The sequence below is a fragment of the Mytilus californianus genome, unplaced genomic scaffold (genome assembly GCF_021869535.1).
Source record: "Mytilus californianus isolate M0D057914Y unplaced genomic scaffold, xbMytCali1.0.p SCAF_2, whole genome shotgun sequence".
NCBI lineage: Eukaryota > Metazoa > Mollusca > Bivalvia > Mytilida > Mytilidae > Mytilus > Mytilus californianus.
In genome coordinates, this window is record NW_026262668.1 from 81,192,104 (window position 1) to 81,214,385 (window position 22,282).

Sequence of the window (22,282 nt, forward strand, 5' to 3'; positions counted from 1 at the left end):
ATAACAACTGCCATATTCCTGACTTGGTATTGGACATTTTAAGAAAAACTGGTGGGTTGAACCTGGTTTTATGGCTAGCCAAACCCCCATATGATACGACAATGTTAAAAATAACAGAAAGAATGCTCCTATAGGTTGCACTTTGTAAATACAGCTGTTTCTCAAACCACGCCGCCTTTGGGGAGATATAAAATATTCATAGATAATTAATTTTGTTTACATACTGGTTCCCAGTTATGATCTCTATGTTTCATCTCATAGAGACATAACTTGGGAATGTTACCAGTAAATATACATATGCATATTGTTTATATTGAAATCTGTGGTAATCCTACAGTTAAGGTAGGGGTAGTTAAGAAATTAAGTGTTAGTTTAAACTCTTAGAAGTTTGGGGCATATAAACGTTGAAAATATGCCGCACAGCCCTATAGTTTGACCTTTGAAAAAAATAGTAGTGCATATGAACATTCCATTCTAGGATATGATTTTTTTCAAAACTTCATAGTAAAAGTGATACAGTTTTAGCCGTAAAAGGAGTTCCTATGGGAAATTGCATTGTCAATATTTACGGAAATGCAACCTTGAGGGTAATTAGGACGAACAACTAAAATCGACACCATCAACAGTTTTAGATTCCAGTTAAGTCGTCTGATCTTTATGTAGTCTTATCGATTGTGTCCTATTCCCGATTGTAACAAATTGACTGAGTGTTGATTCGAATTGCGATTACCCTGTCAACTCACCCGGTCTCGCTCCTTTATGAGTTGATGCAATTTCCTCATTTTTGGTTTTTTTTACTTGGTTTGTCTCTTCGTACTCGATTTGAGAGATTTCAACATCAATAAACTACTGTCGCCATTATAAAGCACTAAATTGTCAGAAAAGTCAGAAAAGTAAATAAGAAGAAATGAATAGCTTTATCAGAAACTATCTAAAAATTCACCAGACTCCCAAAAGATTTCGGTGTAAGATATAGCTAGACAAAAAGTCCTGGTTACTGATTCGAAAAAAAAAAATGTGCACAGTTACTGAAGGCTAGCTCAAAATAGATATACTAATATTGAAAGACTTAGGTATTATGTTATTTTTGTGGGAATATATCTAATGTATATGGATTTGAAGTTTATCCACTTCCATTTGCAATGATTTTTTTTTCAAATAAAGCAGGATCTGTTGAACATTCTAGAGTAATGAGATCTCCCCTTTTTAGTTTAAACAAATTGCATTTGCTAAATCTAAGCAAAATTAGTGAGACACAAGTAAATTATACTTATGAAGCCTTCTCCATAATACAATATGAGAATATATAAAATAATAATATTATGATATACATAAGAAAATGTGGTATGAGTGCCAATGAGACAACTCTCCATCCAAGTCGCAATGTGTAAAAAGTAAACAATTATAGGTCATAGTACGGCTTTCAGCACGGAGTCTTGGCTCACATCGAACAGCAAGATATAAAGGGCCACAAAATGACTTGTGTAAATCAATTCATACAGGAAAACCAACGGTCTAATCTATATAAAAACGAGAAACACTTATGAACCACACCAACAAACGACAACCACTGAACAACAGGCTCCTGACTTAGGACATGAGCATGGTGATTATAAAATTCACCACAAGGACCACACATTTGAAGTATACAAGGCGGCATGAGATGTCAAATAATTTACCATTTCATCATATGGAAAGTTGCACTTTAATCATGATTCTAAATCTTCATATCAATCTTGAACAAAAGTTGACAGGAATAATGTGTAAAAACTCATCAAAGATACCAGGCTTATAATGTTGTACATCTACATAAGACTCATAAGTGAAGCAGATAAGGCTAAGGCAATCTATATCGCGTGGGGGGGGGGGGGGGGTGACACCGTACGTAGTGTTTCGATTGACTGATTGATTGATTGGATGTTGATATTTAACGCCACTTCCAGCACTTTAGGCTTTAAGGGGAGGTCAAATTTTATTGCTGGAAGAAGCCGGACTTCCCGGAGAGCACCATCGACTTAGGCAGGAAAACTTTCAATTTTAGTCAAATAAGATTGGAGTCGATCCCACGTGCCGTGTTTGAACTCACAAACTCAGTGTTGACAAGCTGGTGATAGAATAGACGAACAACATCGACCACTCGGCCACCGAGGTACCATATTAATGTTTCAAAAATCCATATTTTATAAACAGTAAATTTGCAGAAAAAATAACATATCAGTGATATTTCATGTCAACACACAAGTGCTAACAAATGGGCTGTTTAGACCCCCGTGGACGAAACGTCTACAAGGAGTGGCATCAACCCAGTGGTTGTAAAATAATTATAAAAGATACCAGGCTTATCATCTTTTACAAAATTCCCCATTTCGCTTTGAGAGAGCTTTGGAAGTCATTTTTTTATTCTCAGTATTCAATTTTCAAAAGAGAGGGTATGCATATGAGCTATTTTCTGGCCACTGATATTCCAATTCCCAAAATGGAAAAAAATTTCAATCCTCTCAGAAATATGTTGTCCATTGATAATTGAATATAAACTTATCATCTCAGGGACCATTTAGAACAGACATGTAAGTTGTGGTGTCACTAAAACTTCATAGATATATTTAAATTTATATAAATAATATTTTAAATGGTTGATTGATTGATCGCCTGGTGTTTAACGCCACTTTCAGCACTATTACCTATTTCGTGGCGGTCAATTTTTTATTGGTGGAGGAAGCCGGAGTGCTTGTAGAGAACCACCGACCATGACAGGAACACTAACAGTCAAATAAGATTGGAATCAAGTACACCTGCCACGTGCGGGATTCGAACTCACAATATCAGTGTTGACAAGCTAGCGATACAGTAGTTTGACTACTTATACCACTCGGCCACCGAGGCTCCTGACCTTAAATAACCGTAAACACTTGGTTTCTTTTCTTGCAAAATTATATATGAGCCGAAGCAATTCCATATTTTACCCACATTCATATTTTTTATAAGGCATCTTAAAGTTTTTTTAATGCCATTTTAGGCAGTTGATTGCAGTTTTGAATTAAATGCAAGCAGTTTGATCCATACAGCAAATGTGTAAAACACAATTCAAATATATCGATTCTGATATCTTACAAACTAATGACTTGTGAAGATCTGAAGGATGTTATTTGATAAATTTATATTATTTTTTGATTTTCGAATTGAAGGGGCAAAAAATTGGCCTTATCATACCTTCTCCTTTTTTTAAACTGTTACTACGAAGCCACATCAGTTAAAACTTTATAAAATGGCGATGAATTAGACATCTTATTCTGGACATTAAACATAGATACATGGTCACCTATTTTACCCTGTAGTGTCTGTATCTACACTACTAAAATAACGAGGTCCAATTTGTTTGCCGGCATGACGTAAAAACGACGAATCAAAGAATTCAACTTCATATATAACTAATATAGGACAATGGTGTTTATTAAAAATTATACTATTCCAGGCCCTTTTGTTTTCCACATAATTAATATTACCAATAATAAACAAGTTCCGGGTCGAATCCAATACCGGTACCAATAGTGTGTGTCACATGTAGTTTCCGGTTGTAGTTCTTCTTATTCTTCCCTCCACTATTTGGAGTACCACTACTATATTGTAGTGAGAAATCCAGGACGGGTTCAAACAGAAAGATTTTGAATGCAACTAGAGAAAACTGTATACCTTAATATAATCAACATGACTTTATCAAATGACAATATAAATACTAAAAATTCAAGGCTAATAATAAGGCTGGCATGTGAACTTTAATTCAGTCACGGAGTCGCGGGTGTGTTCTAGTTGTATATATATATAAGTGATTTTTATTTTCTGTTTTGCTTTTGCTTTTGTTTTTTTTTATTATTTGTGTTAAAATTTCCATGTTTGATATTTTTTTTACTTAAACCTTTTTATGAACTTAAGTACAATGTCAGTTTTTATCTGTCATCAAGTTATTCGACTAATATTATTAAACCACACAAATGACATATTTGTCATACAAAGTTGCTTCAACACTTGGTGATGCCGTGTACAGCAAGGTAATTTCACTAGGTAATTATAAAATATACAAGAAGGTATTCAGTGTAACAAGTAATGACCAACAAAATTGCTAAGAAATACAATAGAAATAGATAATGGAAAAAAAACTTTTTGTGACTTTTATGTATATATGTATATCAAGATAAAAATGTCCTTGTTAACACTATGACTTTCTGCATTTTTTTTCCAAATATGAATGCAATACCTTTCAAGTAATTATGGATTACATACTGGGTTAAATCTAGTATTATAAAGCGATACACGTTACTTTTCTGTAAATTTCCCGTTCAAACTAAAGGATTGCATTTGATTAAAAAAAACAAGGTTCATTTCTAAAATTACTATTTATCAAATCAGTTTCCATGAACAAAATCTATTACAGAAAAACAAGTAGAAAAAACAAAAATCACGATATTATTGGGAATTCCCATTTCACTTTATAACTGTTGGGTGCAGCGTACAGTTTATGTCCAATAACATAAATTTTAAGTGCACTTCTTTAGTACAAATTATATACAAATTTTAAAAATCCCGACTGCGTTTTCTCTTTTCGATTCTTAAAGTGAAGTGTACTACTCTTAGGACAAAATATATCAAAATTATAGAAAACGTCAACGGTTCTTACTCAGACGTACTCATTTTTTTACCGTTTTCAACTGAACAAAGTCAATACTAACCTTAAAATGCAACACCCATCTCTTTTGTAGTGTATTTTATGCATAAAACATAAATAAATAAATTGGGAAAGTGTATGAGTTTTTTTCTCAAGTAATACACTGTTTTAATACAACGAAAATCAAAGGACGATAACTGTGTCATCAGGCCAGTATGATATTCTTTATCTTAACTTCCAGTGTGAAATTTTTTGTTTCATGTATATTCAGGACGATAACAAATCTATAATACTATATGAAAGTATTTTCCCTTTTTTCAACTGGAATTTTAAACTGTACAACAAAATGTTCTTACACTTGAAAGGTTTCTCTCACTAGTTAACAGTTTTCAGAGTTTATTTGCAAATGCATTTTGTTTGCACTTTTAAATGCAAAATTCTCTCAACAGTGAAGATTCTGAAATTCTACGACGTCAGAAATATTCAAACTGAGTATTATTTTCGAGCAGGATAAGTCTGTTATATTAAGAACAAGCACTTAGTCCTGAAAATGTATACAGATTAAAATGTAAAAACATAAAAAATCTAAAGATTAAAAGTACTGATTTTACATGTTGTAACGTGCTGAATATTTGAAGCCCACTGCTTTATGAAAATACAAAAATACATGAATGTACTGAATAAAATTGCTCATTGTATTGAGCATGGAATGATTCCGGGTTGCATGTAGTACGCGTGGATTCTTCTGACGGTAGTGATGCCCAAATAGGAAATAAGGAATCTGGTGAAATACTTTGCAATCATTTAAGGTGCATCGACATGTTAAATTATTTACTAAATCAGTATAAAATTAGGAAATAGAATACAATTTACTCGGAAATATTTGCAATTAAGTAACATGTTTGTCTTAAGGTACTACGGGATTTATCATGACCAATCACTTAAAGTATTTTTTTAATATTCAATTTGAAAAAAATATTTGATTTGATTTTTTTGATATTTACCTGTGTTACCTGTCAAATGAATGCGTGCAAATGTAACTAAAAGCTGCGCGCAAACGTAAACAAATTTAATTCCCAAATGCGCTCAAATGTAATGCGCCCGTACCAAGTCAGGAGCCAGTAGTTCAGTGGTTGTCGTTGGATCATGTCCGTCATATTTGTTTTTTGCTAATTGTTTGGTTATAAATTAGGCCGTTAGTATTCTCAATTGAATAGTTTCATATTTTTCATGTCGGGTCTTTTATATCCGACTATACGGTATGGGTTTATCTCATTTTTGAAGGCTTGCCTATAATTGCTTACGTCGACTTTATTTGAACTTTGCTTGATAGTTGTCCCATTGGCAATCATACCTAATCTAATTTTTTTATATAGTTATCAGCAAGAAACTGCACTGAATCGGCTTGTATGGAATATATTAAACATGCAAATTCTCTCGAACAGATGCACTGTCATATAATTTGTAAGAACCCGTGTTTTTTTCGCCTCGAACGTCGTTCGTTCAAGAGCCGTTTCATTTAATGTAAACATACATAATGGTTCAGGATGTCCACTTAGTACACTTCGTCACATGTAGATAGATCAAGGATTATTAAAGGAAATGAGGATCTCGAGCATGCTAGATATTAAGAATAATTCAAATTCTAATTCGCAAATAGATAACTTTCTACATATCAAAAAAATTTAACTTGATATTTTCATTCAAATTCAGGCAGCACCTTCCTGAATCGCGGTTTCTGAATCAGATGTATAACAAATATGTCAAATATTCAGATAGCTTCATTTGTGGTGTTTAACTATATTGGTTAACTACAAAACAAACAAAAAAATGACATTGTATTTTGTTAATTTAAGCATAACTTCAAATTAATCTTCAGAAAAGGGACTTCCGAATCCCTGTCTTCCCCACATTTCATCTGCAAGTAAACCATTTTTTAAAGTTTTAAAAAACAAAGGTTTTTTGTCGCTGGTTTGCTGTCTAACTGGGATAAATTCCTAATATCGGTTTCTTTATATTTCAACATAATCTTTGTCCAAGCATAGATATCTGTAGCTCATATTTCATTCTAGAACAACTTTTGGAATTTATGATTTTTAATGCTCTTCAACTTTGCAATTTGTTTTGCATCCCAATTGTTTTGATTCGAGTCCAAGTATTGAATCTTGAGTAGACGTATGGCGCATCTGGAGAACTAAATCATGTGTCTTGTATATCTGATGACTTTTTACAACCAGGTCGATATCACTACTGGTGGGCGTTTCGTTCCCCAGAGTATCACCAAACCAGTAGCCATCCATTCTGCTTGACATGAAGTATCATTGATGCGGTAATTTTTAGAAAAAAATAACTGTTCATAAAATCTTAAAAGCATTTGGAATATTACTGTGTTTCTACTCTATACATTTAGTCCGAAAATTTAGATACGATCCGTGTAAAGTCTTTGACTGTTAAATATTGTTTTATTTTTATCGGAACAAACATTGATTTTGTTTTTGACTAATTAAAACATAACTAAATATGCATTTGTTATTCAGTTATAAAAACTTATGGTCCTACATTCTACTTATATTTTGACATTGCAAAATTTAAAAATCTATACATCTTCTCCATTTTCTATTTACATCAGGAACAGATGAAATGTCTCCTTACTCAAATCCTCACAATTAAAAACAAACCAATGTCCATCAAAATTTTCAAGGTGATAAACGCTTTTAAAATAGTATTTATTCAAATACAAGTTATATTCGAAAGTAAACAAACAAACAAGTTAAAAGATCTATTCTTATTACAAATATAGTAATAATCACATACAAATTGAAAACAAAACAAAAAGACAAGAAAAACTTAGGATCGAAACTATAATCTTCAAATCTTTTGATTAACATTTTCTTATTCAGAAATTACTAAATAAATGTAAAAATATAAATATCAAAAATGAAAACAAATAAAATGATAATAACTACATAAACGGTACCAATTTTACCGCACAAGATTATTTACTGAAAATTAATGCTCGGGGCCTAAATATTTGAACATACAAAACCTTTTACAAACGTTAAAGTGGTGATAAAACACAGGAGATACATGAGGACAAGAAATCAGAGGTATGCATGATGGATATACAGTACCATGATCTGCTATTTCTAAAAGAACACGAATTAAGTGCAAATGTACTTGTTATCAGTGCCAATTGAAATTCGAATAATCAGACCTTTTCGCCTTATACCCACAAAACATGCATGCAATGAATATATTGGTTCTTTTTACCTATTAGAGGTCACGCCAGTGACAGGGAATAGATAAGAGACCCGACCGAAAATACATAACAGAGCCATGTGTATTCAGTTTACATACAAGTAAAAAATACAAATTTCATAATTGGCTGCAGGCATTAGAATAGGAGTAGCTTCACTTTCTCTGTAGTTTGATCAATTATTTTAAGAAAATCGCAACAATTTTTTTCTCTGTTGATTGTATACCAGACTCAAGCTAGCGAACAATAAGGTGTATCAAGCTAGCGAACAATAAGCCATCGAACAATAAGAAAAACGCGCCAAACTGATCATGCCTAAAAACCGAAAACTTACATTAACATGAAACGTTCTTTGAAATCTGATGACAATCATTTCCAGTAGGAAGACGAAATGCAATACATTTTCACAGACTATTTATTGAAAATTATCTTTTTATTTATCTATTTAAACAATAACATATAGAAAGAAAACAATTTGGTCGTGTCACTTTATACTGATTTAAACTTGATACCAATGTACAACACTGTATAGCCGACATTCAATCAATTTTGAAGTTTATTTTAGTTACATAATCATAACATTTAATAAGTTTTAGTTATCATTTAGCTACAATAAGTATGTCGTTTACACCACTCTAGTATTAAATGATTTGTAGATATAATTATGTCAGTTTATTACATTGTCATTTGTCTTATCATTGAAGGTATTTGTGAACCAGTTGACAGTTGACGGACGCCATCACGAGTTGGTTGACCGTTATGGAATAACCGTTTCATAGATGATATCGGATATGTTCCTTATGTCGTAACTACAATACCCTCCCTTTTCACAAATGTACTTACCGAATTAGACTATTTACCGGATTTGTAATAACATAAGCAACACGACGGGTGCCACATGTGGAGCAGAATCTGCTTACCCTTTCGGAGCACCTGAGATCACCCCCAGTTTTTGGTGGGGTTCGTGTTGCTTAGTCTTTGGTTTTCTATATTGTGTCATCTGAATTATTATTTGTCTGTTTGTCTTTTTATTTATGGCCATGGCGTTGTCAGTTTGTTTTCGATCTATGAGTTTGACTGTCCCTCTGGTATCTTTCGTCCCTCTTGCATATGCAAATGACGTAATCAAGGATATAATCAATGTCCGAAGTGAGCATCACCTAATGTACAGGCTGGTTTTCAGCCTGTGTTGCTTGTTAAACTATTTTATAAACATGAAGCATTTTCTTGCATCTCAACTTTCCTTGCTCTACTCAAATATGTGCTTCGTCGACTATAATCGATTTAAATATAATTGGATACCATCATATTCCTAACTTGGATCTAGTACTTACAAAAGGAAATGATGGGTTAGGTCAAGTTTGTCTTGCCAAAAACAACTTTAAAGTTCACTTTAGACGATTATATGAACTACGTTGAATTATTGTGTCATTTTCAATTTTTTATCACCTTACATTGAAACAAAATGTTTCTAAAAAGCCTTAAGTTTACCATTTTTTTATATATAAAAAAAATTCAATTGTCTACTAGAAACAACACTACGTGGCCTTCCGTGTGCCACGGTGAAATCAGACATTTACGATCAGGCTAGATATTTTTTTAATGTCATATGTTTTATCAATGTTTTTTTATTTTAATACCATGATATTCACGTCTGATATATAATCTTTATTAGGATTACAGTTTCTGAGAGCTACCTTCTTTTTTGTAATATTTTCAAACTTATAAATGATGTATGGTTTGGGATCGGCAGATATAGGGTATAATATGTCAATAAGAGAGCTTTCTCACGATACAAAAACCGACAAGAATTCGACATTTAATAAAGTAAGACAAATGCCTTCCATATTGCAAAATTAAAAGTTCTATAATTTTGAGTTCAGATATATTGATGATTTTCTGTCACTCAATAACTCATATTTTAATGAGTGTTTACATGACATATATACCAATTAACTTTATATTAAGGATACTTACGAAAGTAGAAGGTCTGCTTCATATCTTGATGTTTTGCTCGATATTAATACAGATAGATCTAGAAAACTAGAATCTATAACAAACGTAATGATTTCAACTTCCAAATTGAGAAAAATTTCCCATTCCTCAACAGTAAAATACACTCTGCTCCGTCGTATGGCGTTTACATATCTCAATTAATACGTTACGCTCGTGCATGTTAGCTCTATATAGACTTCGTTATCAAGGGTGTGCTCCTGAATAAAGGCAACAGTAGTATACCGCTGTTCAATAGTCATAAATCGATTAAGCGAAAACAAATCTGGGTCACAAACCAAAACCGAGGGAAACACATCAACTATAATAGGAAAACAACGGAACAACTGAAACACTGAACTGCAACAATAGCAAGCGCAAACATACATAGAAACGGACAATCTAATAACAACTGCAATATTCCTGACTTGGTACAGGACATTTTGGGAAAAAAGGTGAGTTGAACCTGGTTTTATGGCTAGCCAAACCTCCCGCTTATATGGCAATGTTAAAAATAACAAAAAGAATGCTCCTACAGAGTTATTAGGACGAACAAATGAAATCGACACTACATAAGTTTGACGGTCACCAGCAACAGTTGGTTGCTCCATACGATGTGTCGGTGTCTTGACTCACTAATGACATGTTTTCGCGGTCTGACCTTTAGATTCTAGTTAAGTCGTCTGATCTTTATGTAGTCTTATTGATTGTGTCCTATTCCCGATTGTGACAAATTGACTGAGTTTTGATTTGAATTGCGATTACGCACCCGGTCTAAATTCATCAAACTCCCAAAAGATTTTTGCATAAGATATAGCTAGACAAAAACTCCTGACATGGTTACTGATTCGAAAAAATAAATGTTCACAATTACTGAAAGCTTGCTCAAAATAGATATACTTATATTGAAAGACTTCGGTATTATGCTTATTTTTTGGGGAATATATTTTATGTATATGTATTTGAAGTTTATCCACTTCCTTTTGCAATCAATTTTTTTTTCAAATAAAGCAGGATCTGTTGAACATTCTAGTGCAATGAGATCTCCCTAGTTTAGTTTAAAAAATTGCGTTTGCTAAGTCTAAGCAAAATGGATGAGACACAAGTAAATCATACTTATGAAGCCTTCTCCATAATACAATATGAGTATATATAATAATAATAATAATATTTTGAGCATACATTTAAAACGAACAAATTCATAAAATATTATACGAACTATAAATAAAAAATTAAAGAAAAAGAAAAAGCAAAGATTTAGAAATCATAGTTTTCTGTGATGATGACTTGGGCTTTGATGTTGATCGTCCGCGCCAGTATCAATTACACTTTATGAAGGTGCTAGAAATCTGTGTGACGTTTTAAAAAAATCTTGAACATTTTTATGAAAATTAGAAGATTTTGTTAATTCGAAACTTTAAATTCTCCGCAATTTAACAGTTAAGTATCTTTAACAAAGTTTTCGGTATTCCAATTAAGATTTGGAGTAAAGTTTCTCTACTTGTAGTGTATTTTGGACAAACGAAAAAGAAATGATGAACATCCTCATTATCAGAACCAAACTGACAGGAAGGATCCTGTATAATATTAGATTTGAAAAGTCAAAGTTTAAAAATGAAACGGAGCATCGCAATCGAGTTAAAATAATGGTCAGTTTACTCGGACCGTACAGATCATACGTTACAACTTTTCTGTGGACACTATATCATTTTTCAATTCTTTCTTAAATTTAGATATATGGTCGATGTAGCGAATTTTGAAATCAACCTTATTTCATTCTCGTATTGTGGTTGTACTTATGGGGAACAAGATGGTACAGGTACTCAGGTGCATTTTTTTTATTCATATTATTGAACATCTTCTTCGTCAAAAATATAAAGATTCCAAGCCAACCTCAGTGTACAAAGTCTTGGTTTTAGTGAAAATTGGTACACCTGTTACAATTTTTGCGGTTTCTAATTGTAAGTTTTCTAATTTATTTGAATGATATTTCCTATAATTATCTTACACTTACTTGACATATTAAAAAATGGGTCTAATAAAAAGTAGGTAGAGTTTTTCTATATTATTTCGAGAAAGTCGGCATTTAAGTTTGCGCAGAACATTAGAGTATTTCTTCACACTTGTTTTTATACTTTCGATATGATTGTTCCATTTTGCGTCACTATTTAAGGCAACTCCAAGGTGCTTATGAAATGTACTTATAGAGATATTTTTTATCATTTAAGGAAAAGCTGAGATCTGGTATCTCCCAGGTAACAAACAGAAACCAAGGAAATTGCATGAACTCCAAAAGTAGCGAGACAAGATAAGCGTCTCTTGCTATGCAGACATCTCCACCATGCGAATCCAGAATCATTCAAAACGTCACAATCTGTATAAGTTACAGATCCGACTACTATTTACTATTTTGGTATCTAAAAGATCTTAGATCGCAAAAAAATGACGGTAATGGGATGAGACACTGATTCAACGTATCGGTCAACAGATCTAAATCAAAATAATTCTACAAGCAAACCTGATGGAAACTCAAATTGCTAAAAAAAAACACCCTCAATGCAGAGTTGAACAAAAAAGACCATGATTATGCAAACCATCATTATCAACTTAACTCTTTCTTCTATCATTTCAAGAATTTGTACGTAAATATATTTTAAGTTAAATAATTCGGTAGACGAAAATATCACTTCGATACAACCAACCTCCCATTGTTTAATGTAAATTGTATTCCCTGTATATCTCATAAAATACTTTCTAAACTTGTTATCAGTAAATTGAAATCATACTAAATAGTTTTGTTATTCACATAAGCACTTTAACGGTACTACAATCTGTTGATAGCTTTATTGTGGCATTGCACAAGGTCATGTTTTTCTTTGATTGTTAATGACGTCTTTATACTAAATCCATTGGATGTTGGATGTTTACTGATTGATATTTTAGTCTTAGATACATAATTTTTTTTATTAGTTGTTATTGGCTTTGAACTAGCTGTTAGTAACTGAGAGTACTCTCAGATCTGTACTTAGTGTCCTTTTCGTTGTTAGAGATGAGGGATGGATAAAAACCCTGCCACGTCCGGTCTGTGTTTTTGTTTGATTGTTCTGTTTTGTATCGATCTGATGAGTGAAGCCTTTTTCAGCTGATTTTTTATAGTTTGTTCTTATGTTGTGCTGTTTCACCACTGTCCCAGGTTAGGGGTAAGTTTTGAGCGCACACAAACATGTTTAACCACGCCACATTTATTATGTGCCTATCCCAAGTCAGGAGTCTGTAATCCAGTGGTTGTCATTGGTTCATGTCGGTCACATTTGTTTTTCTTAAATTGTTTTGTTTTAAATTTGGCCGTTATTTTAATTGAATTGTTTCATATTTTTTTGTCGAGGCCTTTTATAGCCGACTATACGGTATAGGTTTTTCTCATTGTTGAAGGCCGCACGGTTGCCTATAATTGCCTACATCCACTTCATTTGAACTTTGGTGGATAGTTGTCTCATTGGCAATCATACCTCATCTCTTAATTTTTTATATCAAAAAAAAAAAAGAAAAAGAACACAGAAATATGCAGGCTGTTTGACATTTGACAGTGTAGGATCACCTCTTGAAACTAATTATTATACAGAAAACAAAATAAAACGTAATACATCAGACAGTGTACAACATTAACTAAATTGGAGAACTACAACAAGAAGAAAAAAAACCCCAACATATCTGAACTTTTTATATTGAAATAACAAATGCACCCAAGTTGTTGATGTACATTGTATGTGAAACATGTGAAATATTTACTGTGCTCTGTGATTTTGTAAAATAAAATTGATTAAACTGTCATCATTGTCATACTTTCAACTCTGAAATAAAATTGTTAATTCATCTATAATTAGTTTATTTGGTACTCAGTGAACGGACAAAACATAAAAAGCATTTAGTACTTAGACACAGCTATATTGTACCTCAGATTTCCACTATTTGGTACATGCTAACCATTTTTTAAAGGAATGAGTGATAGAGGAATGTTAATCGAAAAACATCTGAGATCAAGTAACCGCATCGGTGGTAGTGTGTTTGACTGGAGTGGTGTTGGTCGTGTGTTCGAACCCCGGCTGGGTCAAACCAAAGACTTTGGTATTTGCAGGGTTTACATTCCTATATCGCATTAACATGTTATCGTCCTGGATGTTAAACAGCCACCCATCATCATCATTTAAGTTTTCAAAAGCGTTAAGCCACGAACAATTATTTTTTTTATTATAAATGGATTGATATGGTAAATAATAAAATAGTTAAACAAAAACGTGTTGATTTCCATCCAGACAATCTCAACAAAACACAACGTTGTTTTAAATTTCTGTGATGGTCATTTACACATATACAACTTATTTGTTTCTCAATCAGGGCCGGTTGCATTATCAGAGACCCAATCCCTATCTCTGAACAAAATATATATTATAATTCCTACATCACAGTCCTTTTATCCATACACGATATAGAAGTTAATATGTCATATCACTGTGCGTGTTCCTCAGTAGTAATTTTGGGTTCTTAATGATCTTCAACTTCGTTCTTTATATGGCCTTTTTAATCTTTTTTTTAGGGTCACCGATGAGTCTTTTGGCGATTAAACGCGCGTCTGGTGTATATAATTTAAGACTGGTATCTATGTTGAGTTCATATACTACTATTTGAAAATAAAGACACTTGAAATAAGGAATCATCAAATATAACATAGGGTAAACAAATTTTAGTCTTTAACGGTCATTTTGATCCGAATAGCTCTAAAAAGGCTGAACTACTAAGGAGTGTTTAACGACCTTGACTGCCTGTTAAGCCCTCGCACGGTCAATTAAAAAAGGCTGAACAATGAATTATTTAGTCGATTCAAGTTTTCAATCAATTTCAGATTTATCCACTGCGGTCATTTTCAGTACTGTTCAGGCCGTTCGCTTGTAGTCAATTAAGATCAGTCTATGTTAAAGATGTCGCTCCACTGTTTCAGATTAATAGGTTTTTTAAAAGACTGTTATGAATTGAAAGTATATAAATAACGAAACTTAAAAAGCAAAAAAACAAAAACAAATGAAAGGTCCGTGTCCTTGTTTTTGAGATATAATCAATTGAACATTTGGCGGCAAATGATTTTCTCTAGATTTTATATACATTTAACATTGACACTTCTTTTCTTTCAAAAACTATGGAAAATAACAACGATTTTATAAATTTTTCAAAAAAGGCTTTTTAAACTATATGTAATAGAATTATGAAAAGAAAAGTAGGATTCAGAAAATCTCACAAAAAGTCAAAAACTAGAGTAACGAACATCCTTTAGACTGTTCAGTAATTGTTATTTACCTGTACAAATTAACAAAATACTGAATCGACTGTAAAGCTACTGAACAGTACTGATTTGACTATAAGCGAATTTTCTGAACAGTTCTGAATTTACCGCAGTCAATAAATCTAAACATTGACTGAAAGACTAAACATGACTTAATAATTTATTGTTCCGACTGTTCACATAATGTAAAGATGAAAGAATACCGTTTCATATAAACAAAAAAAATCGTTCACTAGACTAATGTCAAGATAACCCAGGCTCTTTTCTCACAATCAGATGAAGATTCCTGAAAATTTAAAACTGCAAAGCAAGGAAATTAAGACTAATTCAATTCATTTCTACTGTTTTTGATATAGCTAAACAATTCTCTTAAATATAACTATATTCAAAAAAAAATTCATCAAACATACCAGGATTATAATCTTTTGAATATCAGACCAAGTCGTCTGTTTTTGTTTTTATAAAACAAATGTTTGAGGAAGCAGATTAATGGGAAGAGGGGGGGACATTAACCTACTGGAAACTATCAGTACTCTATTGCCAAATAAGCTTTGTTATAAAAAAGATTAAAACCAGATGAAATTGGAGTGCCTGACTTACAAACAAGAAGCAAGAAATCTAGAAATACTAGTAAACCACGCTGTGGAAACATGCATAAACAAAAAAAGCCTATCATTTATACAATATCAAAATCGCAAAAAGAAAAACAATATATATATATAAAAAGAAATCCTTGTATGATTGGTTGATTGTTGGTGTTAAACGCAACATTCTGCACCCTTGACAATATCATGGCAGACGGTTTTTTATTGTTGGAGGGAACCGGAGTCTCCACAGAGAACCACCTACCTTCGACAGGAAAAGTTGCCAATCTAGTCGATCGGAGTTGAATGTACCTTCTTACCATGAGTGGGATCCGAACATATAACCTCAGTGTCGACATGCTAGTGATCACCACTTCGACCAATCGACCAAGGAGGTCCCCATACTATAGGATTAAGCACATTTTTCTAGATGTTGTTGATGTGTAAACTATTCAAATTATCTCACAAACTTAATAAAAGTCAGAAGAAATTTTATTTTAAGTTTGTGAGGCAGGGGCCTAGTTCACACTCTAAACTCCGAATTGATACGACATGTCGCGTAGCGTTTCCTATCAAAATGTTCTTGACAGAGATTAAAGGAAGGTTTTGAACCAAGGATTTTCGATAACTGTGTTGAAGTCATTTCTTTTTTACATTTTACTCACACCATTATGATAGGGTTGACTGTAGAATGAAATATCTGTGTAACGGATGATAAGGATAGCTGGGGAAAGCATATCATTGTTTATGACATCATTGAATGAGAGTATATTCGTATTTTACTTACAACGAAGAACAATATGGTACTATAAGTTGAAGAGGAAATAATTTAATTTATGTGTTTCCTTTTTCTAAAAATCTATTTACTTTTCAAACTCATATTCGGTAGTATATTAAGGTTATAGAGAATTCGCACGTAGCGATGGTTTATTGGTTTGTCAATGTCTTAGGGTAGACAATTTACCTATCCTCAATTCAATGATCAGTAGCCACCGATCGATTATGACTCATTACCGACTTTGAAAATTAGACTGTAGGTGTTACTTGTGGAACAGGAACTATTGACCCTCCAGGAACACCTGACATCACTTAAGATTTGTTGTGGTTCGTGTTGCTCAATCTATAGTTTTCTGTTAAGCGTTTTCATTTTCCAGCTCAACTAGAATAAAGAAAACGTTTTAAGAGCAGCGTAGATGAATTTGGCTATTATTTTAGGTCCGTTTTTAGGTATTAACTTTCAAATGTTTAGGTTCGAGCGTTCCTGATCAAGGTCAATTCAGAACAGCGCTTCGGGCGCACAAAATTTATAAAGTTATATTTTCATTCAGAACCTATATGAGTGCACTTTGTAAATAAGGCGTTGTATCGAAATAAACAATAGAAAACAACTGAAGAGAAATTTATTTCAAATAATATATTAAGGAACGATTTTCTGTCACAAATTTGTACTTTCATACTCGGGATACTCGATCTTGAAAGTCAGGTTCTTTTGTGGATGCGTGCATGCAAGCTGGCGAGCATGTCACAATATTTATTTGTCAATCTGAGACTTGGCAATATGTAACATAATGGCATAAATGATAGTAATAAATCAATACCTGTTCTACTTAATGGACCTGAGTACTTATCAGCCTGATCTCATTCTCATAACCCATGAACCAATTTTCGTACCAATAAACTTTTAAATATGTAATTAAAATTGTCTTTTTCTCGTAAAATCGCTTGCACATTTGACTTATTTTGGAAGCTAATTTTACCTGAACGTTAGCATGTTTTCTTTCTTTCAGAAACAAACTTATGCGCCACGCGTCTTAAACTATCAAAACTCTATATATCGACGTATGAACTGATAAGAAAAATAGATCGTGGTTCATTCACTAGTATTGGAGTGCGGAGGCATACTGGTAGATCGGGTAATTATCTAATTAGGTATATACACATTTATTGTGTTTTTTAACGATTGAGTTACGTTCACCCACATCGTTTTACATTTTGTTGATATATATTATGACAATAATTTCTTTATTTCAACAAAGGTAAAAGAAAGTTTTATTTCAGAATGATCATCTTTACATACCTTTTGGCCATTTTGTCTGTTGCAAATGGTGCAACACAAGGAGTTAAAATCACACAAACTTGGAATGGTGGTTTCCATGGGACATTTACCATTGTTCCAGATCTCACGGTGAATGGATGGACAGCTCATTTTAAATGCGACAGGGGGCTTGACAAGTTTGAGGTGATATACCTTTTCCTTATCTAAAACTGGTGTATTCAATGTTTGTGTATTTTCATAAATGTCATTATTTTAACTCTCCTGATGTTAGAAGCCACGAGTAAACCACTGACATGCTTGAATTTAGAATGCAGTTAAACCCTATTGGTCAACTAATGATCAAATTGATGCAATAGTTGAGGAGGAAAGACGTTCTTAGATTTACAAAGAGTATGTCTAAAGTATAATCACATGTAAACATACATCTGAGACTATTTTGATATATCAATTTCATAAACTGCCAAAGTACTTAACATTAATGGTAGCTTTGTTTTCTGTCAAGGAGGAAAACGCCAATGAAATAACAGAAGTATATAATGTTTTCAAATTAATTGTCATTACCTTACCTGGCCTAGCGAACTGGAGAAACTTTATGAGCTCAACCAGTTATTCTCAGTTTTATATAACACTTTTTAACATAATATTAAATCTATAGGTAGCACGGTAGTATTTGCATTCCAGAATTTAGGTGGCTCTTTTGTGTACCCTACTTAGGTCAATGTATCTGAACAGTGTGATTGGACAAAAAATACAGTATCAACTGAACATACTTTTCCAAACTGAGGGATGAATCAGGTGTAGAAAAATATGAAATAATTTTACATACAGGTAGTATTAGCACTAGTGGCCTTAGGTTTTTAAAAATAGCAAAAAAAGTAAACGGTCATGATACCTATTCAAATTTATTTCTGATTCGTAAAATGAAAGTACTTCAGTTAACTGTGTATGTGTTCGGTGTGAGCCAAGGCTCCGTGTTGAAGACCGTACTGTGACCTATAATGGTTTACTTTTATAAATTTTGACTTGGATGGAGAGTTGTCTCATTGGCACTCATACCACATCTTCTTATATCTATGTAGAATTTTTGGCAGTGCTAGAAAGTGGTGAAAATCCTAAAAAGGCTATCATTATCCATTATGGGCCAGGAAATACTACCGTGCCACCTATACTACTAAAGGAAGAGACCGATTTCATTGAGCCGCAACTCCTCTGAACCCATACAAAGTCGGAAATATTTGTGATATGACGTATAAATGTAGTGTTTTGTACTTCCTAAATTTGTCTTTGAAACAATCTGTTTTCCACAGAAAACGCCAATTTTTGAGAAAATATTCAAATTCGGAGACCGTTATCGATCCGTGTCTTATACGCCTTCGCGCATGTTCAGTCGACATACTGCCCGACAACTCGACCCACAGCCAACTCGACCCACAGCCAACTCGCACCACTCAAACACTCTCACTAGTTATTACAACTTGCATATCACTTTATCAAACTCGCACCACTCAAAAAAAAAAAGAAATTAAACAAACTCGAAGAAATGTGTTTAATCATTAGACTGTTTTCTTGTTTTCTTCTTCTTTTAGTAAATTTTCGGAGCAGCCGTGTCACACAGAGACAGAACTCTCACCACTCGAAAAAAAATACTACAAACTCGCACCACCGAAGAAATGTTTTAAATCATCAGAGAGTTCTAGATTGTCTTCTACTTCTCTGAGTTATTTCCTCCGTTCTTAGAACACCTGTATCACACAGAGACAGAACTTGACTCGCATCTTTCGAGAAAAAAAATACTGCAAACTAGCACCACTGAGAAATGTTTTAATCCTCAGTGTTCTAGGTTGTCTTCTTCATCTCTGAGTTATTTCCTCCATTCTAGGAGCACCTGTGTAACACCGAGACAGAAGCTACTAGTTGGACATTCAAGCTCCTATGGATGAAGAACTGACAAACTAATAAAAACATAATGAATCAGTGCATTAAAACAGTTTGAGAAACACCAACCCAAGCTGTGTATCACCATAAACATTTCAAGTAGTCTTCAAGCCGCGCTCGTACGGGTTTTTTCCTAGTTTCTATAAAATACATTGGTACAAATTATGTGAAAATATGGAACAAGATACCATGGAGACAATGAGAAAACACCACGAAAGAAAGACAAAAAGCACAATTCCTTTAAGAAAAACAGTCTATAAAATACTACACATAAAACTAGCTAAAGATTGAACAACACGAACCCAAATAAAAAAAGATCAAGTCAGGTGCTCCTGGAGAGTGAACAGTACCAATGGTAGTATCTATCGTGTTGCTATTGACAAGTAAATAATTCGGTGATTGGTCGTATTAGGTGAGATTGTGTTCACAAATTGAATATTTTCGTGACACAGAATATATAATAATTGCAACCAGATAATGCGCCCGTAAAACATTCGAATAGATGACTTTAATTTGATCATAAGGCATAAGGAATAGGAAATGCTTTGCCTGGAATATCATTTCCGTATTTCTATATATATTGAACACAATTTACTCACTTTTGAAAAGGGAATAAAAGAACTGACGTCATATGATACATGTGAACAATAACTTTGATAAAAGAAACTGTTGGTTTCTGTAGAAAATCTTAAATCAGATAGAACAATTATAGAAACGTCCAAATGTAGCTTAATGGTTGAAGCGATCACCAACAAATATTCATTTTATATCAAGAGACGATTTTAATCTACAATTCTAATATGACGTTGCTTCTTTCGCTTTGTAAACAACAATGTGATAAATTCTCGGTATATCTATACTTAGCGCAGACTCAGAGATGTACATATTAATGGCTGTTACTTTTTACCTCCCACGTAAATCAAAATGTATCGTAACCTATGTGCAAATGTAAATGCTCTTTTGTTCCGACGTTGGAAAGTTCCGGGCGGAAAGAACCAACTAGCCGAAAAGTTCCGGAGGAACTTATTAACTAGTTATTTTGTTCTTCTTCTGGTTTAAAAGTTCCACTGGATTAAAGTGACTAGTTGAAAAGTTCCAACGGAACATATCAACTAGTTAGAAAGTTCCTTTTTGCCAAATTAGTCAAAACCGGAACTAAAAAACTAGCACAAAAGTTCCAACGGAACTTATCAACCAGGCAGAAAGTTCCATTTGGAGGATTGATGCAAAGTAAAAGCTCAACATATTATATTTGAACCTTTCAAAGGGAAACCAAGATACTGATTACAAAAGTCAAAAGGAACTTATCAACTAGCCACAAAGTTCCTCTTTGGCAAATAAGTCAAAACCGGAACTAACAAACTAGCCCAAAAGTTCCAACGGAACTTATCAACCAGTCACAAAGTTCCATTTGGAGAATTGATGCAAAGAACCACATGAGGAGGGGGTATTCTTCCCTCTCTTGAGGGTACTATGAATACTAAATTTGCATGATAATGCAACTTATTCCGTTTTATTTGAGCTATGAAATACAACTTAAATTTAGCATATTTGTCCCCAAAGAAACCCCTTTCAGTGCGTTGGGTATTCTTGTAAATTAATGATTTGCTCTTATATATACTGATACTCATTCTTCCCCCTCTTTCTACAAAAAGGACGAAATATGGTATATTCGGAACGATGTAACTAGTTGTTCTGTTCCGCCAGAACTATTCAACTAGCTACATTGTTCCGGGACTTTTCAACTAGCTACTTTTTTCCGGAACTTTTCGACTGCACTCGGAATAAAACAACTAGTTGGAAAGTTCCATCGGAACGAAATAACTAGTTGAAAAGTTCCGCCGGAACAAAGTAACTGACGGAACATAGTGGCTGTTACACAAACACTATGTGGATTTCGTTGTGTTCAAATTGAAATTGAAAAAGAAACTACAGAACCGTTATTTCTATTCTAATGCATAACAAAAAGAATTAATGCATAAGATCTTAAAAAATGTATAAAATCAAAATAAAATAAAATTCCGCGAAATTTCATGAATGATCTTGGCGCATTATATCAAAACATGACGTCATACGAATGAGTACTCTCAAGCTGAAGATTATTCCGTTACGTGTACGCTTTAAATTAGGATAATATCGCATTAAAGTGAAGTTTTGAGATAGGTGTTGTTTCATTTTCTATTCTATTGCATCCTTCGGATAATCATGGATAATAGCACTCCTTAGTTACGACATGTCAACTGTGGATTTGACCACAGGGATTCGGTTAGCAGATTAAAATTGTGTTTATCAATGTTTTTCAAATCTTTTTTTGTATTTCCTGTCTATTTTTATAACATAATTAACGTTTTTAACGTTGGCATAAATATTTCTTTGTTTTCTAGCAATGTGCAGTTTACTATCCATATCCTTATACTGAAAAATCATAAAGTTAGGATTTTTCAGTATACGGATATATGGATAG

At 33.2% G+C, this 22,282-nt stretch overlaps 2 protein-coding genes across 2 annotated transcripts in view; one reads left to right on the plus strand and one right to left on the minus strand.

Moving 5' to 3' along the window:
* Positions 1-9,406, plus strand: part of LOC127728341 (temptin-like) — a 40,366-nt gene extending 30,960 nt beyond the window's left edge. Inside the window, exon 5 of the transcript XR_007994075.1 lies at positions 9,271-9,406. The gene's annotated coding sequence lies outside the window, so the exon portion shown is untranslated. The remainder of the gene's footprint in view (positions 1-9,270) is intronic.
* The window catches only part of LOC127728308 (divergent protein kinase domain 1B-like), a 302,906-nt gene that overhangs the window by 102,535 nt on the left and 178,089 nt on the right, over positions 1-22,282 (minus strand). The window lies entirely within an intron of this gene.